We start from the raw sequence: 14,382 nt of genomic DNA, 5'->3' as shown, positions 1-14,382 counted from the left end.
AAAGACTGGAAGAGGGCCAATGTTGTGCCCATCTTCAAGAAGGGGAGGAGAGAGGACCTGGGCAACTATAAGTCAATTAGCCTAACTTCTATCCCAGGGAAAATCCTGGAGAAATTCTTCAAGGAGTCTATGTGAGATACACTTGCAGAAGGTAGGATTCTGAATGACAGCCAACATGGCCTTGTCGCAGGTGGATCTTGTCCTACCAATCTCATCTCCTTCTATGGCCAGGTAACTCACCACCTGGATAAGAGAGGAGGTCAACATTGTATACCTAGGCTTCCAAAATGCCTTTGATCTGGTATCCCACAATGTTCTCATGGGAAAATTGGAGAGGATTGCAGGCTTAGCTGCGTGACAGTTAGGTGGGTAGGAATCTGGCTGCAGGGTAGAACCCAGAGAGTTCTAATGAACAGATCTGTGTCATCTTGGTGAGAAGTGGTCAGCGGGGTCTCTCAGGGGTCCATGCTTGGTCCAGTGCTTTTCAACATCTTTATCCATGATTTGGATGTGGGCGTGAAGAGTTTACTGGTCACATTCACAGATGACACCAAGCTATTGAGGGAACATGATCACACTTGAAGATAGGCTATGGATACAGGTGGACTTAGACAGGCTGGCAACTTGGGCAGATCAAAACCAAATGAAGTTCCTCACTGAGAAGTGTAAAGTGCTCCATCTGGGGACAAACAATCCTCAACATACTTACATGCTCAGCAGCACCAATTTGACTAGCACCATGACTGAGAGAGACCTAAGAGTAATAATAGACCATAGTAGGAACATGAGCCATCAGTGCAATGCTGTAGCCAGCAGGGCAAACAATACTCTGGCATGCATCAACCAATGCATCTCAAGCAAAACCCAAAAAGGGATTCTTCCACTTTATTCAGGATTGGTAAGACTGCAGCTGGAGTACTGCAACCAGATCTGGGTGCCACACTTCAACAAGGATGTAGAAAAGTTTGAGAGAGTCCAGAGAAGAGCCACCTGTATGATCAGAGACTTGCAAAGCAAGCCATACAAGGTAAGGCTGAGGGACTTGGGCCTCTTCAGCCTAAAAAACAGAAGACTGAGAGGGGACTTGGTAGCAGCTTACCACTACATCAGGGAAATATATCAAGGGCTTGGCGAACAACTGTTTACCAGGGCACTCTTGGGGAAAACCAGGGGTAATGGCAACAAACTCCTGGAAGACCATTTCAGACTTAACACTAGGAAGAACTTCTTTACAGTTAGGGTGTCCAGACTGGAATAAGCTCCCTCCAGAGGTGGTGCAATCACCTACCCTGGAAATCTTCAAGAGGAGACTAGATGGTTACCTTGCTGGGGGCACCTGATCCAAGTTGTCTTTGCTGCCTAGTGCAGGGGGGCTAGACCTGAGGATCTTGCAAGGTCCTTTTCAGCCCCTTATAATCAATGACTCTATGAATCTATTAAACATGCGTCCTTGCACATGTGCGCTTGGTGAAACATGTCCAAGGGTTCCAAGCCAAACCCTGCACCATACCTGTTATCTGACACAGCATGCTTAGCATTATAAATTTGTTTTGCATTTCTTCCCATCCTCAAACAAACACATCTCTCTGACCACTCCTACAGTAAAAATGGCTCAGGACCTTTTGGCTGTCATGAATATGGAACTAATTCTCTAGTCATGTGAATATCATAATTGATAGAACTGTGCAAAATTTTGGCAGCCGTTTCATTTCAGAGGGGTTTTGGCCCATTTCAGCTCCTAAAACATCGAATCAGAAATGAAACGGAAGGTTCAAAAACATCTCCGAAATTAAACAAAACCATCTGAAACATTTCAGAAATGTTTCGGATGTTTCAGAATGGTGCCCCCCCAGGAATAGTCCGGCACAAACCTGCAGCCCTCCTTTTCAAGTGCCAGGAGGCTGGGGCCGGGCAGGGGATGGGGCCAGGTAGGGCAGCCATGGGAGTTTCTCCCACGACTCCTCCCACCAGGGCAGAGGCAGACACAGTTGGAGGAGCTGTGGGAGAAGCCCCCATGGCTGCCGTCCCTGGCCCCAGCCTCCCTGCACTTAAAAAAAAAAAAAAAAAAAAAGGCCTGCAGGCACTGGCTGCAGCAGCAGCAATCAGAGCCTCTGAGGGCTCATGGTAGAGTCCCCCCCCCCCCACACACACACACACACCTGTATGGTCAAGGGCATTAAGGGTTTACCCTATAGGGAGAGACTTGGGGAATTGGGCCTGTTCACTTTGCGTAAGAGAAGGTTGAGAAGTGACTTAATAGCCACCTACAAGTACGTCAGGGGTGAACACCAATATTTAGGTGAGCAACTCTTCAGGAAGGCACCTCATGGGAGGATGAGGACCAATGGACACAAGCTTATAGATGATAAATTCAGTCTAGATATAAAAATGAACTTCTTTTCTGTAGGGTTTCCAGAATCTGAAACACACTCCCAGCAGAGGTGATGCAGTCGCATCCTTGGAGGTGTTCAAGAGGAGACTGGACAGGCACCTTGTTGAGCTTGTCTGAGCCCGATAACTTCCTGCCCATGGCAGGGGATTGGACTTGATGATCTTACAGGTCCCTTCCAGTTCTAGAATTCTATGCTTCTATGATTCTCTATACAGTAATACCAAGTCACTTCTTGATGAAATCTAGCAGCATTGGATGACAGACTGAAATGGCAAATAGCATCATTTTAATTGGTTTATAACATCATAGAAGGACACAAGGTTTGTCAGGCATGATCTACCCTTGACAAAGCCATTCTGACTACTTGTTAACACCCCATCCATTTCCAGCTTGCAAATGATGGCCTCCTTAATAAATTTCTCAAAGATTTTACACAGGGCTGAGGTCAGACTGACCAGCCTATAGTTTGCAGGGTCATCCCTCTTCCCTTCCTTGAAGATGGGCACCGCATTGGCTCTCCTCCAGTCATCCGGGACCACTCCCAAGTTCCATGACTCTTCAAACAGCTTGGCCAGTGGTGCTGCTACTAGCTCAACCAGTTCTTTCAGGACTCCTGTGTGCAGGCCATTGGGTCTAGCAGACTTGAAGACATCCAAATGTTTTAGGAGATCCCTCACCTGTTCAGGACTGATTTTGTGTAGTTTGTTGTCTTCCCCATGTTCCCTGGGCCTCTGGTCGGGTGAACAGCCCCCCATTTGATTTCAGGAATACTGATGTGAAGTATACATTTAGGAGCTTGGCTGTTTCATGGGCATCAACTGTGAGCTGCCCTTGAGCATTCACTAGGGATCCCACAGTGGAGTCTGACTTTATCTTGCTCCCTATGTATCAATAAAAGGACTTTTTCTTGTCTTTCATTCCAGCTGCAAACTTGATCTCCATGCCTGCCTTGGCTTTCCTTGTCTTGTATCTGCAGGCCCTGGCAATACAGGTATATTCCTCTCCAGCTGTTGAGTCATTCTTCCATTGTTTATGTGCCTCTTTTTTCTTTTTCAAAAGTTCTCTAATATTCCTGTTGAGCCAAGCCGGTCTATTGGCTCCTTTCCTATTTTTTTGCCTGCATGGGGGTGGCCTGTCTTTAGGCCATGAGAATTACCTTCTTTAAGAAGCTCCACAGCTCCTGTACTCCCAAATCATCTGGTTGCTGGTTGCAGAGGGCCTCTTCAACTAGCCTCTTCAGTTTGGCAAAATCTGCCTTCTTGAAGTCCAGGACTTCTGTTCTGCCAACTGATTTATCAGTCTTACGGTGGATGGTGAACCTAACCAGCTCATGAAGGCTGTCTCCCAGAGTACCACCAATCCTTAGGTTTCCTATGATGTCATCACCTTTGGCCAGCACTAGATCCAGAGTAGCCTTACCCCTGGTAGGCCCTTCCACAACCTGTGTCAGAAACACATTGTCTATTGTTGCCAAAAAGTTGGCTGACCTGCCGGAGGTAGCTGTGTGATTCTCCCAACAGATGTCAGGGTAGTTAATGTCACCCAGGATGATCATAGAATGATAAAAAATTAGGTTGGAAGGGGCCTTAGGAGGTCATCTAGTCCAATCTCCTGCTCAAAGCAGGACCATCCCCAAATAGATCATCCCAGCCAAGGCTTTATCTAGCCAGGTTAATAAAACCTTAAAAACCTCCAAGGATGGAGATTCCACAACCTCTCTGAGTAATCTGTTCCAGTGTTTTACTTCCCTCCTAGTGAGAAAGTTTTTCCTAATATCTAAACTAAACTTCCCTTGCTGCAACATGAGACCATTGCTCCTTGTCATCTGCCACCACTGAGAACAGTCTAGGTCCATTCTCTTTTGCTCCCCACTTCAAGTAGTTGAAGGCTCCTATTAAACCCCTCCCCGCCCCATTAGTCTTCTCATCTGTAGACTAAATAAGCTCAGTTCCCTCAGCCTCTCCTCAAAATTCATATGTCCCAGCCCCCTCATCATTTTCATTGCCCTCCACTGTACACTCTCTAATTTGTCCATATCCTTTCTCTAGTGGGGGCCCAAAACTAGACATAGTACTCCAGATGGAACCACACCAGTGCTGAATAGACGGGAATAATCACTTCCCTTGATCTGCTGCCAATGTTCCTACTGATGCAGCCCAGTATGCCATTAGCCTTCTTCACAACATATTGAGCTTACTGTCCATTGTAACCCCCAGGTCCTTTTCTGCAGGGCTGCTGGTTAGCCAGTTGGTCCACAGCCTATACTGGTGCAAGGGATTCTTCCATCCTAAGTGCAAGACTTTGCACTTCTCCTTATTGAACTTCATGAGATTTCTTTGGTTCAAATCCTCCAATTTAGAGGTCTCTCAAAATCCTAGCCCTACCCTTCAGTGTATCTACTACTCCCCCCTGCAAATTTGCTGAAGGTGCACTCTATGCTATCTTCCAGGTCATTGATGAAGATATTGAAAAAACCAGTCCCGGGACTGACCCCTGGGACAGTCCACTTTATACCAGCTGTCAACTAGATATCACGACTATTACCCTTTGAGCCTGATGCTCCAGCTAGTTTTCTATCCACTTTACAGTCCATTCATCCAGCCCATACTTCCTTAGCTTCTCTGTGAGAATGTTATGTGAGACTTTATCAAAAGCCTTGCTTTATAAGATCTGGGTTCATTCAGGTTCCTTATTGAATTGAATTACATAGCAAATCAAAAGGGCCTGTTCTCCAGTCCTATTCCCACCTAGAGAAAGAAAGCTTTCAGAATGAGTGAGTATAGATGTCTCGGTGGGTTACAGGTAGTGAATGAGACAGCCAAAGCTCCAATTGAATTGGCTCCAAGTAAAATCAGAGGATGTATCTGCACATGCAATAAGGATGTAGCAATGGACTCTGGTACAAGATCCAATTGAATTGGCTCCAAGTAAAATCAGAGGATGTATCTACATGTGTAATTAGCATGTAGCAATGGACATGCTACAGTTTATTCTGGCGTCAGCTGCTCCTGGGTGCAGTGTCTTCACATGCACCCAGGACTAAAGTTTTTTGAGCTAGGATGGAGCAGCTGGCAAGGGACCTGAGGGGTCAGCCCTAGGCTCCAGGTGGTGGAAGGTGACTGGCTGAAGCACAAGGGGTTAGCCCCATTGTAGCACCCTTGTGCCCCAGCCAGGCCCAGTTACCATTTATACAAGCATTTCAGCACTCTAAATGACTCCACTGTAAGATAGTGCTTGTCCTGGACAGTACTATCCCACAGAGGAGTTAATTTACTGTGTCTAATACAGACAAATGTAAAACCATGGTGAAAACACCATAATAAAATAACCTCTTGAAGAAGTATTTAACATGGCTAAGCTCACCACAGAAGTGACACTTCAGGCCATTTATATGGCTTTTAGCTCCTACTCCCCAGGGAATGCACACAGCACCTACTAAGTCACCAAAAATAGTGGCAGTGATGGACAGACAGAGCCCTTCTGTTTTCTAGCCCACTAAGCCAGTGGTAATGCACTTGCCTTCAGAGACTCGGGTTTCTAGGACCCTCTTGCAATAGGTGGGGACTGAACTTCCATCTCCCACCTACCAGCAATGTATGCAACCAAGCTGTGGGCTGAGTAATTGCCCACTGGGCATCCAAGAGAGAAAGAAAAGAAAGCTAGGAGTGGTTAGCTCAGTAAGAAGGACACTCACTGAGGCTGGTGGAGTCTGGTCTTTGTTTCTACTTTCAGAGATGTTTCTCCATTTCACATTGGATAAAATGGAGAGAAATTACTTGGATAGATCCTGCTTCATTGGTAACAGGAGAAAGGCCAGAGGCCAGAATCCATAGCTCCTTCCCTTCCAGGGCAGTGCCCGTGTGATTGAGCCCCTCTCTCTCTAGCTTTCTGTGCCAAAGTCATTAGTGAAATTGTTAAATAAGATTGGCACAGAGACCAGTCTCTCTCATCAGATCCATGCCTTCCCTTTCAATGCTACCATTTGCCATCTCCCCTTCAGTCAATTTCTGGTCCAATGCAAAATTCTTCTACTAATTCCTTTCTTAAAGAACAAGTTTGTAGGTAGTACTGTGCTTTAATGAAGTCCAGATAGAGAACATCTAGCACATTTCCATTGTCTAAGACAATCAGTCATATCATGGAAAGATATCAGTTTATCTTAGCCTAATCTATTTTTGGTAATTATATGTTGCACTTTATCCCATTTCCACTAGTTGTTATTTCTTTTTTAGTTATTAGTTATTTTGTTCTTCATAATTTGTGCTTGAGGCTTACATGCTATTAGTATCAGTTTTACAAGCCTATAGCAACCTGGATTGCATCCCTGCCATTCCTAAAATATAGCTACTATATTTGATGGTACTAATAAAAAAATGGTAGATTTATTCACAATTCTTGCTGATAGACCTGCAATTCACTGTGGTCATAATCTCCATCCCAGAATTTGATAAGTATCCTGTCTCTATGACTTAAACACAGTAAGCTTCTACCCTCATTTATGGTGATTATTCTTTTTCCATGTTCTCAGGAGTCCTCCTTACTTTGCTAACCTGTTCCATACTGAACTCCTTAGTAAGAACGGAGACAAACTACAGTATTCATTTAGTTTCTGGGCCATGCCTAGATTCTAACACCATCCTTGATACATAATGGCTTCCTGTTTTCTGATTTTATTTTTACTTCATAGATTTCATAGACATTAGGGGCTGAAAGGGACCTCAAGAGATCATTGGGTCCAGACCCCCCCCCCCCCCCACCATAGGCAGGAAGTCAGCTGGGATCAAGTGACACCAGCAAGAAATAAATCCAGCTGTTTTTGAAGGAATCCAGAGTAGGTGCTTGCACCACCTCTGGGGGGAATTTGTTCCAGGCCCTGGACACACGCACCATAAAGTACTTTTTTCTAATATCCAGTCTAAATCGGCCTTCCTGGAGTTTATGGCTGTTAGACCTTGTTATCCCTTGGGGAGCTCTGATGAACAGATGTTTTCCCAGGTCCTGATGTACCCCACTTATGAAGTTGTAGGCTGCCACCAAGTCCCCCCGAGCCTTCTCTTCTCCAGACTGAAGGGTCCCAAGTCCCTCAGCATCTCCTTGTACGGCCTTCCCTCTAGGCCTTTGATCATATGAGTGGCTCTCCTCTGGACTCTCTCAAGCTTCTCCACATGCTTCCTGAAGTGGGGGGCCCAATACCAGATGCAGTACTCCAGCTGCAGTCTCACCAGGGCCGAGTAAAGTGGGAGGATGACTTCCCTGGTTTTGCTTGAGATACATCAGTGGATGCACGCCAGAGTTTGGTTAGCTTTGCCTGCCACCCCATCACATCAGTGGCTCATATTCATCTTGTGGTCAAACAAGACCCCCAAGTCTCTTTCAGTCATGGTGCTAGCAGGTGTAGCACTGCTGAGCCTGTAAGTATGCCAAGGGTTCTTCCTACCATGGTGCAGCACCTTGCACTTGCACTTGTATTAAAGCCCATCTGGTTTTGGTTGGCCCACCTTGAGACTGTGTCCAAGTCAGCCTGTATCCCCAGCCTGTCCCATGGTGATGGCCCTCCCCGATAATTTGGTATCATCAAACTTGGCCAGTTCACATCTGACTCCCAAATCTAGATCATTGATGAAAATGTTTAAGAGTACAGGCCGAAGTACCGAGCCCTGAGGGACTCCACTGGTAACACTGCACCATGTTGATTTACTCCCTTCAACTAGTACTCTTTGGGTCTGACCCTATAGCCAGTTGCCTAGCCATTGGACCATATGATGATCTAGGCCACAGTTCCCCAGCTTAACCATGAAGACATCATGGGGAACTAGGTCAAAGGCCTTCTTGAAGTCCAGATAAATGATGTCCACACCATCTCCCTTGTCCAGGGCATATGTTACCTGGTCATAGAAGGAGATGAGGTTAGTCAGGCAAGACCTGCCAGTCACAAATCCATGTTGGCTGGCATTCAGAAACTTGCCTTCCATTAGTCTGGTGTTAATGGATCCCTTAACAATTTTCTCCAGAATTTTTCAAAGGACAGACGTCAGACTGATTGGTCTATAGTTCCTCAGCTCATCCCTCCTCCCTTTCTTGTAGACAGGGACCATGTTGGCTCTTTCCCAGTCATCGGGGATCTCACCTGAGTGCCACAATTTTTCAAATATCCCTGCCAAGGGGGATGCAATGATGTCTGCCAGCTCTTTCAAGACCCTCAGGTGCAATTCATCTGGGACTGCAGACTTGTGAATGTCCAGTTTCTCAAGGTATTCCCTCACCTGATCAACATCAAGTTTTGGCCCATCACCTGCTCCCAAGTAGTTTGTGCCATTCCTGGCAGTGTGATCCTTGTAGGAAGATGAAAAACTGATGCAAAAAAGTCATTTAGGAGATTGCTCCTTCCTTGGGCATCTGATGTCAGTTGCCCCATAAGATCTCTCAGGGGCTCAATACTGCCTTTGTTCTTTTTCCTACTTCCCAAATATCTAAAGAAGGCTTTTTTGTTGTCCTTGATCCCCATAGCAAGCCTAAGTTTGATATGCGCCTTGGCTTTTCTTGACCACTCCTTGCAGGTGCGGGCAAGTGCACAGTATTCCTCTTTGGTAATGCTTCCTGTTTTCCAGCTAGTGTAGGCTACGCTTTTGAGCTTAATGAGGTCCAACAGTTCCTTATTCAGCCATAGGGGCTTCCTTGCTCGCTGACTACATTTCTTGCAAGAAGGGTTGACTTTGCCCTGTGCTTCAAGGATTATGTTTTAAGTGATGACCATTCCTCATGTACTCCCTTTTCTGAGGGGGTATGGCCTCTGATTGCCTGACTGACCAGTTCTCTCGGTTTGTAGAAGTCGGCCTTCCCAAAGTTAAGGACTTCTGTTTTATTGAGGGGTTTGCCTGCTCTTTGGTAAACTGAGATGGTGACCAACTCATGGTCGCTATCACCAAGCTTCTCCTTGATCTGCAGATCGCTCACCAGGTTGTCCCATTTGGCCAGGACCAGATCCAGCAACGCCATTCCCTTAGTTGGCCCATAGACCTCCTGGGTTAGGTAGAGGTCATTGATGTATGTAAGAAAACTATGCAACTTTTCAGATTTGGCTGTGCAATCATCCCAAGAGATGTCTGAGAATTTGAAGTCTCCCATGAAGATCAAGCATCGAGAGTGTGCAGCTTCAACCAGTTCCCTAATGAATACCCGATCTAGGTCTTCCCCTTGGTGGGGGGGATCTATAGTAGACTCCTACGAGTAAGTCACCCTCCCCTCGTATCTTGACCCAGAGGGTCTCAAGGCCCCATTCCTGGTTTGGAAACTCAACCTGCAGGGAGGTGAGCTGATCTTTGACATAGGGAGCAACACCCCACCCCTTTTCCCCACTTGGTCTCTCCTATATACAGTGTAACCCTTTACTGCCACCAGCCAATCATAGGTGGAGTCCCACCAGGTCTCCATAATTTCTACAAGGTTGTAGTCATTATCACAGGAGAAGGGCCAGTTCCTCATGCTTGTTTTCCAAGCTCCAGGTATTTGTGTACAGGCAGTTAAGTCTGCCATATGAAGCCCAATGCTTCCCTGAGGGGTTTAGCAGGACCTTTCCTTGGGCTGTCTCCCTTGGGCTGCCCAAGTTATTGGCAGTGCAGCTGACATGACCTGGGCTAAAACTGTTAGTAGACTGCCCATCCCCCAGTGGTCTCAGTTTAAAGACCTGTCAAGAAGGTCAGCCATTCTGGCCGAGAAGAGCTTCTTCCCTTTCCAGGTGAGGTGGAGGCCATCCTTTTCCAACAACCTGCTCACTCTGAAGTGCGGACCATGGTCGAGAAAGCCAAACCCCTCGCGATGGCACCATCGCCAGAGTCTTCTGTTCACCTCATCAATGCACCCGTCCCTCTGGCCATTTATCAGGTCATTTGTTTTAATTTCTTTTGAAAGTCCTCACTCAGCCTGATTTTTGGCAATTCTTCCTTCATTCCTGCAATTTTTTTAACTTCAAAGCCATAATTTTCTTAGCTAATCTATTCCCCCCCCCTGCCCCCTTTCACAATTTGAGTACTCTTCAGTCTTCTGGAATTTTCCTAAATATCAATACTTATTAAAAATTAAATATCTAAAGTCCAGAAATCTCCTCAGACAATTCTTTAAAAACTCCTAAGGACTAGCAGGAGTCAGGATGATAGGCAAGCTAATTAGCCCCCCTCTGGCCCTGATTACTTAAGTGGAGCTGGTGGCCTGCTGCCTAACTACCTAAAAGGTCATACTTTCCTGCATACAAGCTGCAGCACTGTCAGTGCTCAAGGCTACTCAACAGCACAGATGCCTCTCTAGCTCACACCGGGTTTCCAACTCCTAGATCTTTGTCCCTAGCTCCTAGTTTCCTGGCTTTTGGTTCTTGCACACTAGCTCCATGTTGCCAACTCCAGTTTGTATCCTTGTTCCCTGACTGATGGGTCCTGACTTCTATTTCCAGTGTGGACTTCTACTTCCTGACCTGCTAGCTCCAGACTCTTCAGGTTCACAACTGTCTACAGTGAAGCACCGATTACCATGTCTCAGTCAGACCCTTGACAGGGAATATCTGACCCTGCAGGGTTAAACCTCATTTTTTGGTTACTAATGGTCTAAAAACTACTTAATCTTCACAGGATACAAGTATATCATACTGCTTCTTGCAGAACACAAAACACTTTGGCTACTTTTTCATCATTATTTACAGTTTCACCATCTTTCCTAGTTATTGTCCAATGCTAATGCTAAAATTCCCTGGTTTAATATGCACTTAAGCTCCTTCTTCCTGTTTTTACACCTGCCACCCATGTGTGTTACCCTTATGGGATTATGTCTTTAGCTTCTCTTATCAATTTTCTAAATATCATAACTGTTTCTCCCCTTTCCCTTCCCACCTCCCATTTGATATATTTTGCTTTTTATTTAAAAATGTAATTCTTCAAAATTTGCCACTGTACCAGAATAGGCTTTAGGCAAAGGCATCTTCTTCCTTGATTACAGATTCATGGCTTTTTTGTCCATGTTCTCAGTTTTTCTATGATCTCAGGAGATTGTAATACTATTACTACTACTGGTCTCAAGGAAGTGAGGTAAGCCAGATCAATATAAGATAAATATCAAGTATGATCTGATTGAAGTGCCTCAGGTAACAAAATTCACAGCAAATGAGTAGATTTTAGGCTGTCATGGAGATTCAGGCCAGGCCACTGCTGGCTCCACTACAGGCAGTTGGCTATCATGACACACTGGTTCAAACTTACAGTTACATGGGTTGCTGTGTTCAGATAAGCACAAAGAACAATTGAATTACCCCACCCATTCTGTGGGCAATCATAATTTTGCTCATATGCTTTACTTACCTGCACAATACAAAACCCCTTTAAATTAACACCACAACTGTTGAATGGGCTCGGGAATGGAGACTATTTGTTCAGGCAAATACAACTGCTTTTCTGTTCCTGTCAGACAGTGCCTGCTTTTTCTATCATCTATTCACACAGACACTAGGGTCTAGCTTGGCATCTGCGAATTTAATTTATGGTACTCACAGTTCTTATCAAGCTCCAAGTCCTCTAAATATCCTGCAGAAAGAAGGTGATTTACAGAATACATTGGACCTGCTGTTTCATGTGCTTTGGCTTTTGGAACTGACTGGGAACTGACTAGTCTTTTGCAATGGACCTAGAGAGAATGGGCCTGAGTCTGCTTCTGATGTTATTAGTCTAAATCTTTTATTAATCTAAATCAAGTCAGCAGAAGTACACATAAAAGCGGGACCAGGCCCAGTATATCATGGCACGAATTTAACACGTATTATTTTTGTCATATTACATGAACTCGGCCCTATACAAAATTCCAAGAAGCCTAGATAATACCAAGCTTCTAAAATATCTTTCCTAAATTGTATGCACCTTGAACAAAATTCACATGTGAAAGACAAAAAAAATAAGTATAGCATCTGCAAGATGTATATTCAGTGGGCACACTCCAGGCAGCAAATATGTAGTATAAAGACCTACTGCAGGGCTCTGCTTTCTGCTAGGTCCTGCTCTATGTTTAAAAAAATTAGATAGCACCTTGATCCAAGTTTGATGGCTTATAAATATATCCTGTTCCCGCCCCCCTACCCAATCCCCCAACTCCTCTATCCTATGAGAACCATGATAGTATCCTAGTAAAACCTGTATGGCCTGCCTAGGAATAGTTAGGAAAATTTCCCGTTACCGTGGAGCAGTTGGGTAATAAACATATTCCACACTGGGTAAATAAGTCTCCATTTTATTGTGGTGTTCCAGATGTTACAAGTGTTCCTTTGCATTCAAATAACCACAATCAATTTCCTCTGTGTGACATGTCCAGGTTGTCTCTATGAAATCCTGCTTTCTTCAGTTCTTTAGATCAGCCTTTTCTATTTAATACTTTTATTTATTATTAGTAGTAAAATAGAGTCTAAGGACCCTAATTTAGGATCCATCTCCCATTGGGCTAGGCACTGCACATTACAAAAATACATTTCCAATGAGACAACAGGTGACTATGGCAACCATATGGCACTAAACACAAATTAGCAGGGGGAGGGGGTTCTCTTGCCTTTTATGGATTCCTCAAGGATCCTGGGAGTACAGTCTACCTACTCACCCTATACCAAATCCAGGAGAAAATTCTGTCACCCTTTCTCTACCAGTAGTAATAAGAGCTGATGAGCCCAAGCACACAACAAAAACTAGCCAAGCAATAAACCATGCTAGTCACAACAAGCAGAAAAATAAGCACAAATAAGGATGGTGGTAATAGAGAACATATTGGTATCAACAACCTGAGAATTAAAAACAAAAATCTACCAAGAGGCAAGAGAAAAATCTCAAAGATGGAATAAAATAGGTAACAGCTTTGAACTAAAGGGGCAAGGGTGAAAAATCCCTAAAATTAGTGAGGAATGAATGCTTAGCAATAAAAATGCAAATAGCCAGTATGCACACATTGACCTTCATAGAGCCATAATGGGCCATAATTCAGGAGCTCACATGTGTACTTTGGTGGCAAGCATCAAGCATTCATCATTTTAAAGGCTCGTTGGCTCTGCAGAGCAAGTATAGGGGCAGGAAATTGTGGACTAAGCCTGTGCGAAGCGGCTAGTATTCACTTGGGATTCGGATTTGGCCAATTCAGGGGACAGTGATTCAATTTGGTGATTGGAATCACCGTCCCAAATTGATTCAGCCGAATCTGATTTGGAGATTTGGCAGCAGCTGAATCTCCAAATCAGCCAGGCGCAGCCCATCCTCCGCCTGCTCTCTCAGCCCGGCAATGGCTGCCCTGCCTGCCCCCGCTCCCGGGACTTGGAACCCACGCCCCCCCCCCGACTCACCGGGTGCTGCTGGGTGGGGGGCGATCCCTGCTTCCCCCCACTGCCCCATGCTGCGTGGGGGACCCTGCATGATCCCCCCAGCTCCCCCCGGCTCTCCCCATGGCTGCCCTGCCTGCCCCAGCTCCGGCTCTTTAAGAAAAAAAACAGAAAAACACCAACTCACCATTCCTGCTGGTGTGGGGCGATCCCCGCTGCCCCCACTGTCCCGTGCTGCAAGGGGGACTCTTCCACAAGCCCCTCAAAGCTCTGAGGCCACTGGAGGAGTGGTGAGTCCCAGAGTTTTTTTCTTGTTTTTTGTTTTTCTTAAAGGGCCAGAGCTGCGCCGGGAGGGGCAGCCAAGTGGGGGCTGGGGGAGCAAGGGGGGGGTTAGGAGGCTCATGCAGAGCCCCTCATGCAGCATGGGGCAGTGGGGGGCAGCAGGGATTGCCCCCCCATCTAGCAGCACCCAGTGAGTGGGGGCTTTTTTTTAAAGCACCGGGAGCTGGGGCAGACAGGGCAGTCATGGGAGGGCTGGTGGAGCAGGCAAGGGATGGGGACTGGCAGAGATCCCTCCGTGGTCCCATCCCCCCTCCTCTGCCCACTACTTACCAGCTCTGAGTCTAGATGCAGCTCCCTGCTGCAGCCATCGGGGACTGCCTGA

At 45.8% G+C, this 14,382-nt stretch overlaps 1 long non-coding RNA gene across 1 annotated transcript in view; it reads right to left on the bottom strand.

Annotated features, from left to right (window-relative positions):
* Positions 1 to 13,990, bottom strand: part of LOC109282302 (uncharacterized) — a 63,528-nt gene extending 49,538 nt beyond the window's left edge. The window contains exon 1 of the long non-coding RNA XR_002089240.2: positions 13,906 to 13,990. This is a non-coding gene — a long non-coding RNA (uncharacterized LOC109282302). The remainder of the gene's footprint in view (positions 1 to 13,905) is intronic.
* Between the last annotated feature and the right edge of the window lie 392 nt (positions 13,991 to 14,382).

Source organism: Alligator mississippiensis, chromosome 3 (genome assembly GCF_030867095.1).
Source record: "Alligator mississippiensis isolate rAllMis1 chromosome 3, rAllMis1, whole genome shotgun sequence".
In the NCBI taxonomy this organism is placed as follows: Eukaryota; Metazoa; Chordata; order Crocodylia; family Alligatoridae; genus Alligator; species Alligator mississippiensis.
This window is presented reverse-complemented; position numbering and strand designations above follow the sequence as displayed.